This window comes from Cupressus sempervirens, chromosome 3, assembly GCF_028749045.1.
Source record: "Cupressus sempervirens isolate cs-2001-9-10 chromosome 3, ASM2874904v1, whole genome shotgun sequence".
Classification (NCBI taxonomy): Eukaryota; Viridiplantae; Streptophyta; class Pinopsida; order Cupressales; family Cupressaceae; genus Cupressus; species Cupressus sempervirens.
In genome coordinates, this window is record NC_143120.1 from 582,820,501 (window position 1) to 582,845,163 (window position 24,663).

The 24,663-nt window shown below is 36.5% G+C and overlaps 1 pseudogene; it reads right to left on the minus strand.

Moving 5' to 3' along the window:
- Positions 1–6,172: 6,172 nt before the first annotated feature.
- Positions 6,173–24,663, minus strand: part of LOC149567767 (uncharacterized) — an 85,184-nt pseudogene continuing 66,693 nt past the window's right edge.

A 24,663-nucleotide genomic window follows, 5' to 3' on the forward strand; every position in this document is an offset into this window, starting at 1 on the left:
GAAGGATCTACTCCTAAGGACATGAATAGAGGATGAATCAGACATAATATTGCTCATCTCAAAGCTAGAGATTAGAGTATATATTCTCATGAGTATGAGTGGGAAAGTCTCTCGAACACATCTTGTGAGCTAGGAGTGGATGTAATTCATGCCTATACAACCCAACTAAATGTAGTCGAATGGTCTAGTATAGGGTCAGATGAGTTTGACTCACAACATGTCTCAATAGATCATGCTAGTTCCTCTAGGTCTATTCCTGAGCTGGACTCCTTTGCGACATTCTCTATAGGCTCAACTTCACAAGTCACCAGAGATGAATCCTTCCATATCAATCACATTGAAACTTCTACCTCACTCTCGCTAATTCACCCTAATCTCATAGATTGGTCTCTCCAAAATCAAAGACCTAAAATACAATCTTTCCAAAATTACTATGAGATCGCTTGTTACCTAAATGCCATTGAACTCATCACTTCTTCCACAAAAAAACCTATGGTTAACATGAAAAAATTAGATATCAAGTACCTCAGTCAAAAAATTAAAATTAAAAATAAGTGGTCAGATGGCGAAAATCACATTGTGGCGATGTCTGATCCTAAAAAAAGTAAAAATAAAGCCATATCTAATGGTGAAAACCTCCCTAAGGCACCTATGGATGAGGTACTTGGTAGTCTGCCAAGCTATTTCTAGGATAGATCTTTAGTTCTCATTGAACCTATGTAGCCTATCAACTTGGGTACAAAAGAATGTCATAAGATTATTCATGTAGCTCAGTCCTTGTCAAACAAAGAAAAGGCATAGTTTGCTCAATTCTTTCAAGACAAGAAGGTCAAATTTGCATGGACATACTCTGATATGCCAGGGCTTGATACAGATCTCATCATGCATCATTTATAAATCTTACCAGATGTCAAGCCTGTCAAACAAAAAGTGAAAAAAATGCACCCACACGTGGCCCTACTGGTCAAGGAAAAGTTAGAAAAACTCTTAAGTGCAAACTTCATTAGGGCCATTGATTATATGGAGTGGATTTCCGACATTGTACCTATCTCTAAGCATGACAAATCGATATGAGTTTGTACTAATTTTAGAGATCTCAACAAAGCATGCCCCAAGGATGACTTTCCACTACCAAACATCGATATGATAGTGGACATGACTGCGGGTTATGAGATATACTCGCTCATGGATAGATTTTTTGGGTATAACCAAATCAAGATAGCTCTAGTAGACCAAGAAAAGATAGCTCTTACATGTGCATGGGGTACCTTTTGTTGGAATTTCATGCCTTTTGGGCTTAAAAATGCTGGCACTACATATCAAAGAGCAAAGACAACCATCTTTCATGATATGATGCATAAAAACATGGAAGACTATGTTGATGACACACTGGCTAAATCTAAAAAATGAGACACACATTTCAGAGACCTTAGTCTGATATTGGACTGTATCGAACAATTTCAACTTAGGCTAAATCCAAAAAAATGTGCTTTTGGTGTCACTTTTGGGAAATTGCTAGGGTATATCATTTCAGCAAAAGGCATTGAGGTTGATCCTGAGAAATTCCAAGCTATCATGGATATGCCTCCACCAAACAATATCAGTCAGCATAGAAGTCTACAAGGACATCTACAATCCATAAGAAGATTTTCTCTCAATTGGCTGATAAGGCTCAAGCTTTCAATAAAAATATGCATAAAGGGTCTACCCATATTTGGAACAATGATTGTCAACAGATTTAGATCAAATCAAAGGCTACTTGGCAAAACCTCCAGTTTTGATGCCACCCATTTTGGGAAAACCTTTGATTCTGTATATTTCAGCTACGAATTCTTCTCAAGGAGCACTCTTAGCCCAAAGTGATGAGATGGGTAAAGAAAGATCCATATACTATATCAGTCAAACTTTGGTAGCTTATGCAATAAACTATACAAGTATAGAGAAGGCATGCCTTGCTATAGTATTTGCCTCTCAAAAGCTTCGACATTATATGTTGGCGCATATAGTCCACTTGATTGCTAAGATAGATCCTTTGAAATATTTGTTAAGTAGAGCCACACTTACTAGTCATCTTGCTAAATGGATGATGATTCTTTTTGAATTTGACATTCAGTATGTCAAACATAAGGCAATCAAATGATAGGCCATAGTTGACCAGTTGGCTGACTTTCCACTCAAAGATACAATGCCTATGCAAATTGAGTTTCCAGATGCCTTAATCATGTATATTACGGAGAGGACATGGAAGATGTTTTTGATGGGTCTCATACTTAGAATGGAGCGAGAGCAGGTGTTTTGTTTGTTTCCCCTCATGGTTATACAATCCCAAAGTCCTACAAACTCTTGTTCCCATGTACAAACAACATTGCAGAATATGAGGCACTCACAAATGGAATCAAAATGGCTCTTGAATGGAGAATAATTGAATTGCATATCTATGGAGACTCTCAACTTGTTATAAACCAAGTGAACAATAACTATCAAATAAAAGATGACAAGTTGATCCCTTATAAGAAGTTGATAGATGCTCTAATTAACTATTTCACTTTTATGACATTCCAACAAATTCTTAGAGCAGAAAACAAGGTTGCCAATGCTATGGCTACCTTAGCATCTATCCTCCAACTACAAGAACATGAATCATGATTTGAGTTCCTGGTGGAAGAACTACATCATCCAGCCTATGATTCTTTAGACAACCAAGTGATCTACACTGTTGTGGGTCATGATTCCTCCTACTATAAGGCTATCTTCTCCTACCTGTGTGATCAGGTTATTCTTGAAACACACACACAACCAAAAATGCCAACTCCTTCGTAACGGCTCACACTACACTTTGGTCTCTGGTGACTTGTATAGGAAGGGTCTAGATGGAATGTTGCTTAGGTTTTTAGAGCTAGAAGAGTCTGAAAAGGCACTTGCCAAAGTCCATGATGGCATTTGTGGGGCACATTCTAATGGCCTTGCACTTTCTCAAAAACTGCTTAGGACGGGTTATTACTAGCCCACCATGCATGCTGATGTTGTGCACTATGTGAGGTCTTGTCAAAAATGTCAACTCCATGGCAACTTGATACATGCTTTCAGATGAGAGCTAATCCCTTTTGTGACATATTGGCCATTTCAGCAATGGGCCTTTGACTTGGTAGGAAGGATTCATCCAAGCCCATCCAACGGTCATAAATTCATCATCACAGCAATGGAGTATTTCACTAAATGGGTTGAAGATGTACCATTATCTGCTACTATAGGCAAACGTGTTGCCCTATTTATACTAAATCACATCATTTGTCGGTATGGTATCCCATCCTCTATTCTTACGGATAATGGAGGGCAGTTCAAGAAAAAGGACTTAAAGTAGCTGTGCAAAAATTTTTGAATTAAGAAACACTCGTCCTCTATTTACTATCCCCAAGGGAATGGCCAAGCCGAGGCCTCTAATAAAACATTGCTGAAAATCCTACACTGCATAGTTCACAAGTCTAGGAAAGATTGGCACTTGCAAATAAATCTGGCACTTTGGGCCTATAGAACCTCTATTCATACTCCTACAGGGGCTATGCCCTTTTCTCTAGTCTATGGCTCTAAGGTTGTTCTCCCATTTGAAGTCGAGATCCCCTCCTTGCGAGTCTCCTTACATGGGTTGATGACTGATGAGGACCATAGAGCTATGCAAGTATAGGAATTAGAGACTCTTGATGAATGCCATAAGGCCGCTTTTTATCACATGAGGGCTTATCAGAAGCACATGTCAACTCAGTATAACAAGAAATTTCACCCTCATGAGTTTCAAGTAGGTGAACTCGTGCTTAGAGAGAATCCAAAAAATCAGCAAAATTGAGAGCAGAAAGGGAAATTTGAACCCAACTGGTTGGGTCCTTACATTATCACAGCAACATTCGGGTCTGGTGCTTATTAGTTGTCTACTCCTGAAGGGGAAGAGCTTGGAGAACTTATCAACACCCTACACTTGAAGAATTTATATGCTTAGAGGCTTGCTGCTCAGCTATCTTGTATATATCTATGATCCTAAAATAAATTCTAAAAATTAGAAAAAGTCCTGAAAAAAAAGACCATCTTAGTGAAAACCTAGCAATAGGTGCTTTGATGTATCACCAAAAAAAATACAAAAATACAAAAATACCAAAGAAAAAAAAAAAAAAAGTCCTGAAAAAATTTGTCAAGTGGTGAAAACTTGGAAATGGATGCTACTTGAGACCCCTGCACCTATGTCTATCAGTCTCAATCATCCATTTCACTACACATTTCCTAGCTTGGAATTGTTTCTTGTCCTAGTCTCGAGGGCATAACTACTTAGCCTATTGAGGTATTCTTGTGCATTAGGGTTTCTTTGACAACTCACAAAATAGTATTTCTCAACACTTCCCCCACCTTGACATCAAGTTTTTTTCAACACTTTTCAGATAAGTTTACCTACAGTCCCCGATGTCGCGATATTTCTCACTATCAGAATCAAGTCTTGAAGAAATGGCCAAGTGACTTACACACACGCTCTTTAACACTTAAATGACTGAGCCATGCTGATCTTTATCTACTTTTTGTGCTATCTATGATGATTTCTTTATGTTCTATCCATAATAGTCTTTCAAGGATGTCATTGAGTAGAAGACTAGGGGCATGGGGCATATTTTCTTGATTTTTGCTTGTGGGTATACTTTGTTTGTCTATAGTGTTGTAAGAATTTATGCTTGTCCTATCCAAAATTTTGACTTATAAATGTATCATCCTTGACTATTTCACAAGACCACACTAGGGGCTTAGCCTGGCACTTATACCTTGATACAGGTGTAATCTTGCTAAATCAAACTTAGGGAATTTAATCGCATAGCTATCTTGACTTACATGTCTCTAATGCTTAGATTGGATTTTCACATCCCTATCTAATATCGATCATATTCATATCCTCATAATTATACTAGTGATGGTTGTATGATCTCATGATGTCCCTAATAAATGCTCAATGATGAAATTAAGAGTCTAAATGTTATGTGTTTCTTGCTAGTAAACCACTTTTCATATTAGCTTGCATTTTAGGTTCATGTCATTTTTAATCTAGTTGTGCATTCCTACACATGGGAAGAGCTCTCTCTTCATCTTTTTTTCTTTGTGGACATATCAGCTAGCTACTTTCATCTTTCGCTTCTTCATGTCTTTTCACCTCCTTAATCTTTCGCTACATTTCTTTGCTATCTTGTCATCACAAGGGGTTAATCCAAAAACATCACATATGATCTATCCAAGTGTCACATATTTTCACAAAAACATTTAAGTCTTTACCATCCATATGAGAGACCAAAATCAATACACATGAGTATATACACATACATGAGCTGAAAACAATAGCTAAAACACCACATGAAAGTTGAAACATACATTTTGAGACAAGTAGACAAGAATATCGATAAATCTAGTATCTCATATATATCAAATGTGTCATGGTACATATACAAATATGGGATCCAAAATTTGGATATATATCTCAAAAATACATGAGGTACAATCAAAACATAGCTATCACTCAACATCATGTCTAACTGCCACCCTCCGTGGCTGGTGTTGGCCCTTGTGGGGGAGCCTATCTCCTATCTATTGGTTGCACTATGCCCTCTAATCTACCTACTTTCTTTGAATAGTCAGGAAGACCCTGTCCTAGTGGTACCACACCCCTATAGGTGGTGTAATAGTATGAAGCTTGTGCACCATGATGCGCTGCCTCTTGCCTCGTAGTATCCTGCTCTTGGCACAACTCATCTACTCGTGCCTGCTCATCCATCAGCTACTGATCTCATACTATGATAGTCACCCGAGCTACCTGCAGCTCTGCCTCCAAGGCACAAATCCTCGCACCCTGATCCTCTCCTCCTACTGGATGCTCTATAGGTGCCTCTAACCTCACTGCTCACTGTCATCTCAGGGGCACCTCCTCCTCCTCACCACCATCATCATCAGACTCTGATGACTCCTCCTCCTCCTCCTACATCATTTGTCTTTGCGTCCTCCTCCACCCTGCTCAGGAGCTCTCCCCCTCCATCTACCTACTGTCTCTCCCTCTCCCCCTCCCTCTCCCTCTACCTCCTCCTCCCCCATTGCCTCCACATCCCACTCCTATGAGTACCACATCTAGATCTATGAATCGAGGGAATGGGTGTCTCTACATCTCATAAAGATACCCTAGATTTGTGCCTACATCTTCCACATTTGGGCGATAATCCCAGGGAGTCGCTACTAGCACCGATGTATCCCTAACTGCTATATGATAGTCCAACATCAATAGCCATCCTAATCCCTCATCTGTGTGCATTTGGGCATAGGTGGTGGTCTCCACCGATATCACCTGCCACTCTACAAACTGCCATCAGACATGACTGATCACAAACCACTCCACAATGTCTATGCTTTGACCCACCAGTGGTTTGCTATATCTAATATAGTCAAGCTCCCATGAGTCTGACCATCTGCCACACTCCCAGTATGGTCACCATGTGAATGCAATTAGCTCATCAAACACACATTGGTAGTAGGTCACATCTCCACTATGTATCTATGGGATGAACCCTCTATACCCAAAAATGAAAGGCTGGCTGCGCTCTTGTGGCTGCACCCGCGATCGGATCACAGCGATGTGCTCCCAAACCCAGATCTATGCTAACATTGCTCTACATGCCCATGACCCACCCTCATGGTATACTATCTCATGGAGCTCATGGTACATCTCTACCAATATGGCAGGCCCCCATGCCATCCTACATGATTAGGAGATAAGATCATACACCAGTCAACCCCATCCTAATAGGAAGCCCTTCTGGCCTCAGTCTATCACCAGGGCCTGGGCTACCAAAGAGCATAAAAAGATGGGCAAAGGATAATCATATCCATACTCAATCATCAATCTCTCCCAACTCAGGTGACGGTCTAGAATTGTCACATCCTGGAATAGCTCCTGCACTCATGCTTGCCCCTTTGTTGGGGTCATATCATTGTACACCTGTGCCATCATCAAACTTGACATCAATACACTTGGCATCCAACATCGAAATTGCTAAATAAACAAACTAATAATCAAGCAACTTACTAGCTTGCCATGGCATGGCACTCACAGAATGTTATATACATCCTCCAAGGTAATAGAGGCCTCGCCAGTCGATAATTGAAAGGTGTTATGCTCACTATGCCACCTCTCTACCAGCGCAATCAACAAACTGTGGTTTGCTCGGATGTGGGGCATTCGTACAACTCACCGCAAGCCCATAGCTGCTAGAGTAGTCTGCTCATCATCGCTCAAATGATCCACAATGTGCAAACCCACCACCCTAGGAGCTCTAATTTGTAATGCTGGGAATACCTCCTATCCAGGTAAAACGTGCAACCATTAGTAATAGTCACATGAAAAAAAAAAAGCATTAAGAAAAGCATCAAAACCATCAGTGTGACACTTTTTACATGCAGCGTGTGATACAATTTTCTACAATAGTATCGTGTGACACTTTTTTCTAAGTTGTTTGACATAATTTTGTCATGCGATATTTCACCCATTCTGTGCGACATTTGGGTATAGCCGAAGCAACACTTTTCACTAAGTAGTGCGAAACTGTTTTAGAAAAAAAAGTATCACGCGACAGTATTTCAATGCCCATGCGATAGATTAAAAGTATTGGTGAATTTTTTCCAAAAAACCCTTAAAACATGTGAAAAATCTCATAAAAGCTCGAAAAAGCGACAAAAAGGTAATTACTTATCGGTGCTCCATATCGCTCTAGCCAGTTGTGCAACCGGCTGCGCTCGAAATGATGTTAGTGAAGAGGAATGTTCGCCTGAGCCATGATGCTATGTGGACCACTCACAAAATCTCTCAAATCACAAAAAGACAAATGAATAGTGAAAATGACACTTGGACCCCTTTTATAGCCTCTAACCTCATTTTGACCTAATTTTCAAACTCCTTGGAATTGTATGAAAATTACACCCCTAGCTAATTTCAACATCTTGGATCTATTTTCAGGATCAAAATCAAAATTCAAGTTCATCTTGATGGTCAAAATTGCATTTTAAAATTTTGCCTTCTTCCAAGCAGTTAGCTGACCTTTTGAGGTCTAATCTCAGAATCATCACTGGGGCATCTTCTCTTCTTCATATTCTCACCATTTCCACACTTCATATCTACTCAAGTTCACCTCTTTCATATTTAACATCATCTTTCTACTAGATTTGACCTAAAAAAAAATAATGCTATATCCTTCATGGTCAACTCTAGTCAAACTAGGTCATTTTATCACTTTCTTATAGTCATTCTTGGGCTCTAATCATTTATCTGTCATATCAGACATTGCTATATCTTAATTTTCTCATGTCTAGCTAGTTTCTACATCCTCTTACCTCATTTTGATCCTGAGGGGGCAGAAATACTCCATTGCTGATTGTTACAGCTATCTATTTCTTAGGAGCATTTGTTTGACCTTATCACTTGCTCTCAATCTATTTTCTTTGCTAGGTGTTAGAATTCTTTTCGGATCCTAACATCATCTTCCTAGTGTTCAGTACTACCGCTATTAGGCTATGCATTCAGGACTTGCTATCTATTTCTGCATTTCATTCTTCGGAATCAAACATCTATATCTACCACTGCCTACTTGGCTTCAATTTTCTTTGACATAATGTGTTCCCAGATCGATCATGCATTAGTCAAAGAGGGGAAAATTTAATCACCTAAAAATGGTCATCTATACTATTAGCCCCCTTCTCAGCATTTTGGCTAATTTAATTTAATCACTTACCTAGACCAACTGCTAATAATCAATTTATTTGATTATAACCTATAGTTTGACTATGCTATCCTAAGTTCATTATTTGATTAAAAGAACATGTCCCCTTGTAATTAAATAAAAGACCCCATTCTTCTAACCCACTTAAAGTGCACACATAAAGTCCTTTTTCTGTTTTGCAATTAAAAGAAAAGGCTTTGTGACTTTTGTCTTATATGACAAGTCAACTTATATTCTATTGGTTGACTTGTGTGCGCACATGGATCACTCCTCTTTTTGAATTCCACCATTGATCATCCACCATCTTCATCTTGATCTCCACCATCCGTACAATTTTAAAAGGGAGAGAGATTTCCCCCTCAAAGCATCCACCCTCATTTGAATATTGTTATGCTACAAGTTTTGTAACAAGTTTCTTTGGAGCTTTGTGGAGAACTTCTCTGTCTTGTCTACATTCTCTCATCCATGGTATTCTAGCTTAGCTTAGCTTTCATTTTTACATTTATCTTAAATCATATAGTCTAATATTTTGATTGTAAAACTCTCATACATGCTTAGCATAGCTACACTTTGCATTTCATTCTAGCTTAATCTTCATTTGCATTGCATCCTTGAGGAACTCATTGTAGACACTTGCATTCTTGCTCTTGTCTCAAAGAACCTCTCGTTGCATGGCTTACTAGCAAGAAGCATATCTCTAAGGCTAGGATGAGAGCCTTCAAACTTGAAACATACCTTCTTACACTCTATGGATACGGAGCTCTAAGCTGGCATTCAAACATTCTGAACTCATGGAATCGTTTGGATAGAATGGTTTAGAGCGTGACACAATTCGAGTGTACAGGTTGGAAGGCCATAACCATAAAAATTGGTTGAGTGCACATGAGGGAGCCTATAAGAGGTCAAATGGAAGGATTTGTATAGGTTGGACAAGTTAGTTTCATGAATTTTGCATTTGTACAGACTTTGCACATAGTTTTGTTGCTGGTTTTATGCATTTGAAGCATTTTTCAATAGAAGTGGATTGTTTTGCCTAATATCTATGTGGAAAAAGTTCTAATATGTTGTTTTAAATCTTTTTGTATAGTTTTTTTGATCATTTCAATCATTTTTTTGTGGTTTAAAAAAATTATTTTTGTTTTAGACAATTTTCTATCCTGAACAGGGCTGCATTTGAAAAATGGGATCTTAGGGCCACTTCCCACCATTGGAAACCTTTGGTATTTTGGTATTTGGAACTAAGGTCCATATACATTATGTACCAAGAAGGAGGGCCCTTGAAAATAGCAGCAAGAAATTTTAAAGTGATGCCCTAGGCAAGCCAAATGCAAATTGGCTATGGATCATAGTCAGAAAAACAAGCTATGGAGGGGATTGAGAGTGCAAATTCCTCAATCTGGCCACACAGTGATTAAGGAGAAGGTCTAACCTTTCTCTATTCCAAAGGAGAGGTCTTGGAAAGGTTTCTAAGGTGGTTTTCTATCACAACAACAATAAAGCCTTTGAAATCCTCATTTTCAGCCAAATTTTGTACTTTGGTTGTACAGACAGTTTGGGGGTTGGAAAATTATAGAATCTTGAGGTACTCTGAAAAGGGTATCCATAAATATAATTTTTTTGTAGGGTTGCTAAGAAGTTTTCCAAGAAATCTTGTTGCCAGCTATTTAGGAGGGCTAATTCCTAGTAGCCTTTTTGGAGCATTTTGGTGTTTGAAGCCTTGTGGGTTGATTGTGCCCATTAAATCAAAATTGTTTGGGACCTTGGATGTTAGAAGGAGTCCAAAGAAACTATAGATGACTAGTTATCACCCTTGGAGGTCTAGGTGGACTTGAGGGTTGATGGTGGACTGGGGAAGGCTACTGAGCAATGATGTTACTTTGTTGGTGTGCCTCCAATTGAAGGAATAGGATCTCTTGAGAAAGATCCTAGGAAGCATAGGGTGTGTAGAAGCCCTAGTGGGTTAGGTGAATGACCTAAGGAAGCCCTAAGAAAGCTTGGGGTTTGGAAGCAAGGTTGGGGTGTTACATTAGAGTGGTATAAGAGAGAGTTAAAGATTTGGGAAAAAGTAGTGGATGTATGAAGCTACAGAATCAATAGGTGAATCCATGATGGTGACTAATGTTCAATTAGCCAAAGAGGTTAACGAAAAAAAGGAAAGAAACCTACTTCTTGAAGAAGCACTGGAAGAGGTGAAGCAAAAACTAGATGCAGTTGTAGAGGAAGCCAGGAAAAGGGAAGAAGAAGAAGATGGGAAGGGTAAGAAGGTAGTAGAGGAAGACATCATGCCTGAACCTGATCCTATCTTGCAAGAAGAACCTTTCTTGAAGGCAATCAAAGCCTTGGAAGGAGTTCCATTTTTTAGTGCTAAGATGGATATTGATGTTGTTATGGATTGGTTAGAGGGTATAGAGAACCACTTTGAGTGTGAGGGTATCTCAGAGGCACAGAAGGTTAAGGTGGATAAGTCAAGGCTTAGAGGCTTAGCCTTAACATGGTGGAAGTATTTACAAGATGAAAGAGTCGGCATGGGCAAGAATCCAATTGCAAATTGGAGTGCTATGGCAAACAAAATCAAGGAGAACTTACTACCTAAAGACTTTGAGATCCAACTCCATTAAAAAAGTCAAGGACTGAAGAAAAAAGATCTTGATGTGACCTCCTATACTAAATAATTTCAAAGGTTGTGTTTGAGATCCAAGAAGCAAGAAGAGGAGTCACTCAAGGTGGAAAGGTATCTCGATGGCTTGAAGTGGAACATTCAAGAGGAGCTTAGCTTATGGGTCCCTACCACTATCCAAAGATGTCATTAGCTAGCTTTGAAGGTAGAAGAAAAGAACAAGAGGAAAGGAGATTCTAACTTCAAATATAGAGGCAAAGGCAGGAATTAGAAAAATCAAAGAGGAGGCTACCAAAGCAAAGGTAGTGATCCAAAGAACCAAGGAGAAAGAAAACCCATGAAGAAAACTAGTGACCACTCTTCAAGAGGTGGTTATAATAGAGGGAGAGGCAATCAAGGAGGATCAAGCAGGGGTAGAGGAGGTAGGAGCAGCTCTTACTTTGCAACAATGAAGTGTTACAATTGTGGTCAACTAGGCCATCCTGCCTATAGGTGCCCAGACAAATCCTCTTCCTCAAGCCAAGATAAAAGGCTAGCATATGCACAAGAAGATAATAAAAGTTGCAAGGATGCTAATATAGACCATATTGAGTTTGAAAAAGGTGAGAACCTCATGTTTAGGAGGGTGTTGATCAAGCAACCAGCTCCTGATGAGCCTAGGCATAGAAGAGCTCTATTTAGGATCAAGTGCTAGATCCTAGGGAAAGTTTGCAAGGTGCTGGTAGACTCAAGATCCAATAATAATGTGATCTCTAAAGAGGCTATTACTAAACTAAAATTTACAAGGATACCTCATGAGAATCCCTACAAGGTCACTTGGTTAAATAAGGGGCAAAGTATCTTGGTTAATTAGCAAGCTTGGGTGGAATTCTCCATAGCCGGCTACAAGGACAAGTTGTTGTGTGATATATTGCCCATGGATGCATGCCATCTTTTGCTTAGTAGACCATGGAAATTTGATAGAGAGATGAAGTATGATGGTAGAGAAAACTCCATTTAATTCAAGAAAGGAGGTAAGACTTTCAAAATTCAATCTTTACTAGAAGAATAGGGAACACAAGAAAAGGTTCCTAAAGTGTTGTTGCGTGGTGAGAAGGAGTTCTTAAGGGAACTTAAACAAGCGGAAAATAAAGGTTTTGCTGTCATACTAAAGTCTGAAAATCAAGAAAAATCAGTCAAAGAACCTTTGCCTTTTGAAGTGCAAACTTTTCTTGATAAGTGCAAGGAAATTGTGAGTGATGGTACACCATATACTTTTCCTCCAAGGAGAGTATTAGCCATCAAATTGATTTTGTTCCTAGTGCCTCTCTACCTAATAAGGCAGCCTACAAACTCACCCAAAATCAGAATTTGGAAGTTATAAGACAAGTTCAAGAGTTGTTGGATCAAGGCCTAATTCAAAAGAGTATAAGCCCATGTGTGGTTCCTATTGTTTTGGTAGCCAAGAAAGGAGGAAAATGGAGGCTTTGCACTAATTCAAGAGCAATAAATTGGATCACAATTAGGTATAGGTTTCCCATACCCCAGATTGAAGACCTAATGGATTGTCTAGGTGGTGCTATGTACTTGACAAAGTTGCACTTGAAAAGTGGATATCACCAAATTAGGATAAAGGAGGGAGATGAATGGAAAAAAAAATTTAAGACAAATGATGGTCTTTATGAGTGGCTTGTAATGTCATTTGGTATTTCCAATGCTCCTAGCACATTCATGAGAGTCATGAATGAAGTGCTCAAAGATTTCATGGGTAGATTTTTGGTGGTGTACTTAGATGATATTCTCATCTATAGCAAGACAAAGGAGGACCCTTTCAAGCATGTAGAGGCAGCCTTAAAGAGGCTTCATGAAGAGAAGTTGGCTATTAATCTTGAGAAATGTGAATTTTTTAAACAAGAGCTGGTGTATTTGGGTTTAGTTGTATCCAGAGGTTCTTTGAAGATGGATAAAGAGAAAGTTGCTACTATCTTGAGTTGCCCAACACCTACTACAACCACCAAGGTAAGAAGCTTCAATGGATTGTCTCAATTTTATAGGAAGTTCTTTAGGAACTTTAGTGGTATTTGTGCACCATTTCTTGATACCATAAAGGGGGGAGTCAAGTCCAAGTTTAGGTGGACTTTAGAGGTTGATAATTCATTTGATATGTTGAAAAAACAAGTGGCTACTCAACCCATCCTTAAATTTCCTAGCTTTGAAAAGTTGTTCACCTTAGAGTGTGATGCAAGTGGCCTAGTAGTGGATGGGGTGTTGATTCAAGATGGTAGACTAGTTGACTTCTATAGTGAGAAGCTAAATGAAGCCAAGAAGAAATACTTATCCTATGATCTAGAATTGTATGCCTTAGTCCACTATCTTAGGAAGTGGGGACACTATTTTCTACCTAAAGAGTTTGTTTTTTTTATTGATAACCAAGCCCTTAGTTATATTAATACACAAGAGAAGCTAAGTAACAGGCATTTGAAATGGATGGAGTATTTGCAAGCTTTTACCTTCACCATAAAGCATAATAAGGGGAAATTGAATAAGGTGGATGATGCCTTAAGTAGAAGAGTCTTGACTGTTCAAGAGATTCAGCTCCAAAGCATTGAAATAGAGTGTTTTAAGGACCTCTACAAAGAAGATAGTGACTTTTATGATGCATACAAGGTATGTACTGATTTTGAGAATCACTTCCATAGAAAACTTTCAGAATTCACATTCCAAAATGGACTACTCTTCAAGGGTAATCAAGTGTATGTTCCAAGGGTTTCAATGAGGGAGAACCTAATCCAAGAGAAGCACAATGGTAGCATGAGTGGACATTTTGGTGTCAACAAGACAATTGAGCTTGTACAGAGATTCTACTATTGGCCAAATTTGGTAAGAGATGTTACTAGGTATGTGGAGCAGTGTTTGGTATGCATGAAAGCCAAGGGTGGAATGAATAATGTAGGTCTTTACCAGCCCTTACCAATTCCTAGTAGACCATGGGATTGTGTAAGAATGGATTTCATTGTTGGTTTGCCTAAAACTAAGCAAGGGTATGATAACATTTATGTTGTTGTTGATAGATTTAGTAAGATGGCACATTTCATACCATGTATGACAACTAATGATGCAAGTCTTATAGCTCATTTTTTTTCGAGGAGGTTGTGAGGATTCATGGCCTTCCATTAAGTATAGTGTCTGATAGGGATGTGAAGTTTATGGGACACTTTTGGAAAACTTTGTGGAAGAAGCTTGGTACTAACATGGCTTTTGGTTCAGCTTACCATCCATAAACATATGGGAAAACTAAAGTGGTTAATAGGACCATAGGTAACCTATTAAGGTGCCTAACCAAGGAATATGGGTAGACTTGGGATGTTGTTATCTCACAATAAGAGTATGCCTATAATGATAGCAAGAATAGGACTACTGGTAAGAGTCCTTTTGAAGTTGTTTATGGAATGCACCCAAGAGGTTTATGTGAGCTTAGGAATCTTAGTGAGATGGATCAAAGGAGTGGATAGGCTGAAGACTTTGTTCAAACCATGAAGGAGATTCAAGAACAAGTTAGGCACACCATGCAAGCAAACACCATGAAACACAATGCCAAAGTTGATGCAAAAAGAAGAGATGTTCAATTTGATGTTGGAGACTATGTGATGGCTCATTTGAACAAGGCAAGGTTACAAAAAGGTATCCCTACTAAGCTACAGATGAGAAGAGTAGGACCTTGCAAGCTATTGGCCAAATGTGGTGAAAATGCATATAAGATAGAGCTACCAAGTGATCTAGGCATATCCCCTATATTCAATTTGCAAGTCTTGGTTGAGTTCAAAGGTACCTTACCTTAGATTAGTCCATGTATCCAAGAATACATTGAACCTACAATAGCACCTAAGGTAACCAAGCTTAAGGCAGAGAAGTTACTAGATTCAAGGGTAAAGAAGACTACAAGGCACAAGGTGTACATGGAACACCTCATCAAATGGAAGGAAAAACAAGTTTTAGAGGCTACATGGGTTGTTGAAACAGAGTTCAAGAAGGTTGGCATACCTTTAGATTTGTCGCAAACTGATCCACTTTGAGTTCTTTGTTGGAGGGGAGTATGGTGCAGGAGCACCTAGGTAGGCTAAGTTTGAAACCTAGGTATTTCCTTGTTTTTGGCTTGTAGTGATACTAGCCACATTACTAGTGCAATAATAGGACTAGACTAGTTCTTAGGTAAGGTTGGTTAAGCTAGAAGGATCAAAAATGGGTCTACAGGCCTAAAGTTGCTCACTAGGTGATTTAGGTCCAAAATGTGAGAAAGTGACCAAAATAGGATTCTAAAGGGTTGAATAGGATTTTGGAGTTCATATGTGTCATTTAATATGTCTATGTGATCCTTGGAGAAAGTTAGAGGGCCTAATTCTCTCTAGAGCAAAAGTTGCTCAAAAGTTATCAATGTTGTCATGACAACATTGCAACTTTTTCTTGCAATTTTGACAGCTCTATCATATTGGTTGGTTGGAAGGCCATAACCATCAAAATTGGTTGAATTCACATGAGGGAGCCTATAAGAGGTCATATGGAAGGATTTTTATAGGTTGGACAAGTTGGTTTGATGAATTTTGCATTTGTATAGACTTTGCACATGGTTTTGTTGCCGATTTTATGCATTTGAAGCATTTTTCAATATAAGTGGATTGTATCGCCTAATATTTGTGTGGGAAAAGTTTTAAAATTTTATTTTAAATCTTTTTGTATAGTTTTTTTTGATCATTTCAATCATTTTTTTGTGGTTTAAAAAAATCATATTTTTTTCGATAGCTTGTTGTCCTGAACAAGGATGCATTTGAAAAATGGGATCTTAGGGCCACCTCCCACCATTGGAAACCTGTGGTATTTTTGGATTTGGAACTAAGGTCCATTTACATTATGTACCAAGAAGGAGGGCCCTTGAAAACAGCAGCAAGCACTTTTAATGTGATGCCCTAGGCAAGCCAAATGCAACTTGGCTAGGGATCACAGTCGGAAAAACAAGCTATGGAGGGGATTGAGAGTGAAAATGCCTCAATTTGGCCACATGGAGATTAAAGAGAAGGTCTAGCCTTGCTATATTCCAAAGGAGAGGCCTTGGACAGGTCTCTAAGGTGGTTTTCTATCACAACAATGATAAAGCCTTTGAAATCCTCATTTTCAGCCAAATTTTGTACTTTGGTTGTACGAACAGTTTGGGGGTTCAAAAATTACAGAATCTTGAGGTACTCTAAAAAGGGTATCCATAAATATAATTTTTTTGTAGGGTTTCTAAGAAGTTTTTCAAGAAATCTTGTTGCTGGCTATTTAGGAGGGTTAATTCCTAGTAGCCTTTTTGGAGCATTTTAGTGTTTGAAGCCTTATGTGTTGAATGTGCCCATTAAATCAGAATTTTTTGGGATCTTGGATGTTAGAACGAGTCTAAAGAAACCATATATGACTAGTTAGCACCCTTGGAGGTCTAGGTGGACTTGAGGGTTGATGGTGGACTGGTGAAGGCTAGTGAGCAATGATGTTACTTTGTTGGTGTGCCTCTAACTGAAGGAATAGGATCTCTTGAGCAAGATCCTAGGAAGAATAGGTTGTGTAGAAGCCCTAGTGGGTCAGGTGAATGACCTAAGGAAGCCTTGAGAAAGCTCGGGGTTTGGAAGCAAGGTTAGGGTGTTACATCAACTTATTCATCCACTAGTCCTTGTCCTTCAATCTTCCTTTCTTATCAATTAATATTGGCATACCTTCTTCTTCTGTGGTTAAAAATTCATCTACTTTTTTAAATTCAAATACTTTAATAATTTCTCATGCATTTTAGTGACTTTTTGAGTCTGAACCTCTTCAGTTTCAACCTACTCTAAACTCTTATCATGTAACAAAATGTCCAATCTATTTTTAATCATCTCACTTGCAATCACATTCTCAACATTTTTCATGTAAGCCTCTCAGAAATCATCAAAGAAACCATTCATATATTCAAATATTTTTCTTAACATGAAAGAAGTACTATCAACCCTAAAACTCAATATTTTCTTCATCGAATTTAGGTTTTCCCTATGCAATTCATCATACATTCTTTTCCATTGTCTCTTTTTTGTTAATTGGGATGGATTGTCCAAATCTCCCAAAACCCTCTTCACAAAGAGACTTTTATTTCTCCTTTTCTTTCATTGGCCTATATATTCAACTCTTTTTTAACATGGAATGGTTGATCTCCATGTCTATTAAAATTATTGGTTCAATCTATCTTACCTTTATCTTCATCATATGTCCAATGCATCATCAAAATTTATTATCTTGGGCTTCTTTGTGGGAGAATACAATGTCAAGAGTAATAATGCTTCCTCACTTGGATCATATCTTGAACCAATTAAAATTTCATGTATTCCTTGAAAGCATAATTTAAAATTTGTATTTTTTGAGTATAAGAAACTATCAAAGATAAGTCACACACTCAAATCCCAATGAGATAAAAGTAGCACTCCAACTTCTACCAACAACTATTTTCCTCATTGGGGATTCATATTCTCCACTTTTGCATTGATGTCCTCATTTAGTATCCTTGAAAGATTTTTTTCAATTTCAAGAGTAATGTTTCATATTATTTCTCTTAAACTTTCACCTTTGTAACTAAAAAGGAAATATTTAAATTATTTTCACTTAGTAATTCTTACTATTTCCCAAATGAAATTATACCTTGTGATAGAATGGAGATTTTTTTTGTGATTCCTTGTGTATTTCTAATATATGAATTTATTGTAAATATCTTCAAAATTTAGGTGATATGACAATAGGCACACATTAGCAAAGGGCTCCTAACAAAGTTACTCTTTTTTCACTATTGCTATAGAATTATCAATAATTCATTTGGTATGTTCATCGGTATAAGTCAAGTTAGTAAAGATTAATTCAAGTTAATAATCTCATTAGGTGTCGATATGGTTTTTGAATTGTTATCCCTCTTGTGTAATCTTACTTTGATGCTCTTGTATGAGTATATCTTAGTTTTATGTTTAATCTTTCAAATTACCATGTACTTTCCCAAAGATCTTGTACAACTGTGCTCAATATCTCCATCAACATTACATAAATTTCTATTCTTTTTCTCCACTTATTGGAATAACTTATCTAGTTGTATTGGGTGTCAGAGTATGTTTAGTTTTATCTCCCTATAGTGTAAATATATTTCAATCATTTCCAAGAGATATCCCAATACGACTACACTTCTTATATGGTATCATGTAACGATGACCTATTTTGATAAGCCTATTGTGTACCAAAGAAATGTTTATATTGTATGCCTGAATTTGTTAGCTATTCTAATTAATGCTAATAGGCATTCTACAATGGCAGAATGGGGAAGTGAGATGGCGTGAGTGTATTAATGTTGACTTTTATTCTTTTAGGTTAAATTTGACAACCATCTACATGTCAAAAATTTAAATCTTATTATAAATAGAATATACTTTTTAAAAAAATTTAATAAATACCACATAAAATATTTGTTTAAATTATAATATTTGAGATATAAATCATTCATTTTTCAAGAAATTAAAATAAAAAGCTTAAGTTAATAAAAAACTAAATAAATGGCTAGAATTTGTTAGCTATTCTAATAACTATTATCAAGGACACTTTCTTTGATGATCCTATTTTCTTATTTGGGATATCCATTAGTGTGATCTATAATGACTAACTTCATTGGGTATCAGTGTGACTCCAAATTTCATTCTCTGATAGTGTTATTCTATTCTAATGAGTATATTGAGATATATTACTCCTATGTCAACCTATTTCCTATTAATTCTATTTTTTATGTATATCTTTCCAATATTTTTTAGTTCATGTTCATATGCAACTTTATAGAGTATTTCATTCCAATTGTTCTTTGCACCTTGGTTTTTTTTATATTATTGGGGTAGGTTTCTCTAATATTAAAATCTTAATTAGTATAACTATAGAGAGATTTACATGTTCTAATTCAATGACCAAATATACTTATTCTAGCACCTAGGTTCCATGTCAATGCATGGATTCTACCTCGATGGCATAAAAATTTAGGACTTCATCACATAGAGCCAATGCCTAGATAATTGTCCATATCATTCCATTCCTACACATGGATACAAATTAAAATAACTATTCTTATATTAAAGATGACTAACATCAATTCAACTTAGAAAATACAAAAAATATCACAAGTATGCCAAAATAGTCTAAACTTGTAAAAAAAATAAAGCAAAACCAATTGTAAATTGTGTTCTTATAGACCCTTCCTCCTCCTTCCTAAAACATTTGAGGAACCTCACTACTAAATCCCCATGTAATATCCCTAATAAAGAAAATATTATTTTTGATTGAGAATTATATGTGAGAGATTATGTGTGCACTACAAATGCACCACAACAATACTTTTATAGACCACTATGCACAATGCCTCAAAGTAGAGAGTGTTCCCATACTCAAAGGAAAAATCAAGGTTAATATTGTGAACAATAGGAAAATTTCAAACAATTAATCCTTTGAGAAATCTAAATATAGGTCTAAGAGAACAAAATGTTACTAATGATGGCATATTTGATACTAAAGCAATTCATAGATCACAACTAATTATAGATATCCAAGGAACAACAAATCCCAACATTTTCAATTTGAGCAATAATCCTCCTCATAAGGAGAGTTAGTCAAGGAAAGTCACAAACTAACAATAACATCCCTTGAGAAGGAAAAACCCTTAGTGCACTTGCATGCCTCTTATGATACATCTTGAGATTGTCCTTAGGAAATTGATTTAGTCAAGCTCTATAATAGTACCTAAAATATGTCATTACAGATCTTTTTCTATTCAAACTCCCATTGTGGAATAATAATGAATTTTTTTATTATCTAAAAAATATTTCCCAATATCTGATCATGTGTAGTGAATTAGAGGTCCAAAAATAATTCTAGCACATTGAAAAAAGATCATACTATTTTTAAAGGATCCACTACCTAATTATGGAAATTGTAAGTCATGTAGTTCAAGGAAACACAATAAGGCCAATAACTATTGGAGTTTAGGGTGGGGGGAGGCTAAATTAGTACCTTCCAAAACTATTTACCTTTAATAATTTGATTCCCTCCTTATGATTGATTAAAATTTGCATGCATATTTCTTATGTTGAATCCTTATATATCCTGACAATGATATCATCATATTCAAACTGATTCCCCCTATCAACATAGATATATATCCCCCTTTTTTTAGAATGGTACCAAAAACTAATCTCAAAAATTTAAAAAAATTGTACATAATGTACTTACAATTTTCCAAATAGATTCCTGTAGGGATTCTTTATATTATCTAGTGTGGAGGTTCATGCATCCATCAGACCTTGCAATGTAAGTTCATCGACACGCAGATGTGCAGAAAGATCTACCATGTGTCCAGTAACTGATAAAGTGGGTATAAAAATTAGAACTTTGGCCTTTTTCACATGTTTTTTGATAACCTCATCAATTATGGTCTCATCTTGTCTTCTTCTTTTCTCAATTCATGCTTAACACCTAAAAAGTGTTTATCCTTTGAATACTGAACTGAAAAAGAACATGGTTCAACAATTAAACCATCTATACTATTCTTTAGATCTTAATCAATTTTCCTTAATATCCAATGTAAAGTGTGAAACATTACACAATTTCTGAAACAATGTAATTACTACCTTCTTTTCTCATCTAGCTCGATAACCAAAGATGAGAGTTTCACTTTTTGGATAGAAATTAATTTTCTAACCTTCTCCATTACCTTGTACTATAGTTTTTTCTCCACTCTCTCCATTGACTTTTCTTGGGCATCAATATCAGGTTCATTCACCTTCTCCACAAGTAATGCCAATTGATCTAGGACTGGTACTTTTTCATCCAAGGCTTTGTTAGGCACAATTTATAGTAGAATATCCTTAAAATCTATCAATAATTTTTTGTTCTTTACATCTTTTCTTAGTTTATCTTATTAATTTTTCCTAGTGAAAATTCACCATATTATTTTAGAGCTTCAAAATCAAGTTTGTGTGGGTCACATTCATAAATCAAAATTAATTAATCTAATGTACTCTTCTATTTCTTCTTCTTCTTATCATTTGAGGTATTTGATCTTGTGCTTAGGGATACTTTGGGTGGCATTGCATCTTTTTTCTCCTAATTTGTCATTGATTTCTTAGAATTAACAAGTTTTTGTTTCTTCCTTTCTAAATCTCTCTTCTCCTTGGGGGAATCTCTTTTTACATTATTCTTAGGTTGAACAGAAGCCTAATCCTTGGTAAGCTTATCCTTTTCTTTCTCAATGTCTCCTTGTTGATCTTGCACCTTAGTTCCCTTAGGCTAAGGTCCTTGAGAATCTGGTCTAGAACTAGTACCAATAAAATAACTATTTTTTGTGTTTGCATTGGTATCTCCTTCATTTTGCACCATTCCATCATTTTCTCCAATAGGTTTCTCAATTTCCCTATTTTATTCATCCTTTCTTGTATCACCTTGATGCTTAATTTTATTTTTTTGTGTTTGTTTTGTCTACATCCATAGGAGTATTTGTGGCTAAAAATTGAAAAACTCATTTACATTCATATTTACAGTTTGTGTTTCCATTGGTGTTGTAGGTGCTTCATAATCTTGAACTTATTCAGTGATAAACACATTGTCAAGTATATTCAATATTGTTGACTTGGAATATGGTTGATCTTCATGAGATTTATTGGTTGTATGCATGACATCTTGATCTTCATGATTAACTTATTTATCTATGTCTTTTCATGTCAAGTGTTTAATTGCCACCTTCTCTTCTAAGTCCTTTGCCATGTCAGGTATGTCATCAATAACATTTTGAATACATGTTTCTTCAAAATCATCTCATCTATTATCAAGTTCAATTTGTTGTGTTGGCTTGGCATCCTACATGAATCATTTCCTCAATGTCCTTATATTAAATATTTGCTTCCACCCCTTGATACTATCTTCATCAACTTCTCAAATCCTCCTAATTAATACCTTCAATTTTCTATTCTGGTTCATGAATGTGTCCTATTTATTTTCATTGTTTCATTCATTTTTTATACTAACAAGTGTGTCATAGTGACTACAACTATACTTTCTCTCATTGTCCTCCTGGTGTCTAGTATATATTTCCATTTGGTAAGAATGTTATATATCTTCAAGAATCATGTCAATAATGCATTCTTTAAGTTTAAATTTATCGACATCACTCAATTTGGGATAATTAAAGCATCTAAAGGCACCTAATCCTCCAATTTCCTTGATCATATATGCAATCTTGTCAATTATCTTGGGAACTATTGAGCTATCATTTTGCATGATGCTTAAGGATAGGAATCCTTTCAAACTCCTCTCTTGAAAAGTTGATCTAGGATCAACTCCAAGGTTCTAGGTGATCTTGCAATCTACTAGAATCTGCTCAGTAGAAGATAAATGTGAGTGTTCACAAGGAGGTCTTTTCTAGTTCTGAACAATTTGGATAAGATGTGGAATCTCCTTGCTATCTGAAAAGAATTACCACACAAATAGAAATATATTTTTGTATTTTCTATTTTTATGAATGCATTTTTAACTACACAACTATATGAATTCCTAAATTAACTGAGTGTTTGTAAAATCAAATTAATAAAGATAGGGTGTTTAAGAAAATGATTTGAAAAATAAATCCCTAATAGACATAAGCACAAAAATAACACGCCTACAAGTTAAGCCTTTGAAAAGACTAGTAGGTAACCAAAGAAAATAGGAGTAGTGCTTCCTTAATTCTTGTTGGTGTAAATAAGTATTTACTTATTACACTTACTTAAGTTTACTTAGGTTAATGCATTATTTTATTATTTATTTAGGTGAGACACTTAGGAGTTTGTGTACTCTCATAGAAGTGCACAACTCTAATTATGCACATGGTGTCTAAAACACAAGAGTTTTCATCATTCACTGAGTTGTCATGTTGACAATACAATTATTTGCACTCCTTATTTAGCACATGTTGTCTACACCACTAGTTTGCATGCTACACCATTGTAGGCTTATCCTCACATCGTCGTACTTAATTCCATTCTTAATGGAGGATAATCCATATCTAGTGGACATGTGTCTAGTTTTATGACTTATCATGATGCTAACTTCTATGCTTTCTAGAAGCTCTTCTGAGGCCTTTATATATAGGCACTCCTAGTGTACTCTCAAGTGGGCATATTAAATGAATATCATCATTCTGATCATACTCTCTATTTTGGTCTACTGTGTGCTTGTGTTTGAGTTACTTGGTCTTGGGTGAATCCTGGCCTAAGACAAATTCTTACATGGTATCAAAGTTGAGGGAGATTCTCTACACATAGCCATTCAAGACCGTACATGCTTCAACACCTCGACATGAATTCAGAGGATCTGCAAAAAATGGAAGCATCTAGAGCTAGATTTGACTTCACCATTGTATCTGGAGCATTGATTCAGTGAAGATCGACTATAAATTTTACTATGCTAGGTGAAATTTGATCATGAGGCAAAAAAAAATGCAAATTAGAACCTAGAGGCCCCGATTTGTAGTCTAGGTATGATCTAATTCAATTTGATTATTTGCATTTTTCGATCTATCAATTCTCTGTAATTTTTAGATTTTATTTTCAAAATAATTGTATGCCTAGTCGAGCAGGTAGAGAAATATTTTTTGTAGAAATGGGCTATCAGATCCCAGCTCTACAATTTCAAGTTTATTTTTATTAGTCACAGGGTATTATTGGCGAGTTCATTATTATTTTGCAAGTTTGGTTGTACTACATCAATCTACGGGCTATACCTACAAATCTAGCAATGACCATTTAAATTTGACCCTGACCAGCACATATCCATGGAAGAATCTTGATGCAAGAGCATCTAGAGGTATAAGGGCAATCCTATGTCACCCAAAAAAAAAATGTAGTTAGACTTAGTTTCTGTTTCATGTGTTTTCATTTTTGGACACCCATTTGGGTCAAATAAAGGTTCCAACTCTCACAGTTCAACTATAAGTGTGCTTAAAAATCCTAAAAAAATAGGAGCATGCAACTGGGCCATCATTTTGGTAACCTAGAAGGTGTGAATTAGCCAGATGAATGTAATTGTGATTTAGAGCATTCTAGAAAAAGAATCAGGTCAAAAGGCCCCATGGTTTGAAAGTTATTACAGTTTTTTGAGTTTTGGAGACCTCCTAAGAATGCTTCAAAGTCAGGTTAGGGGCAATAAATGACCTCAAAAAGGGTTGAAAAATGGGGGACAAGTGAA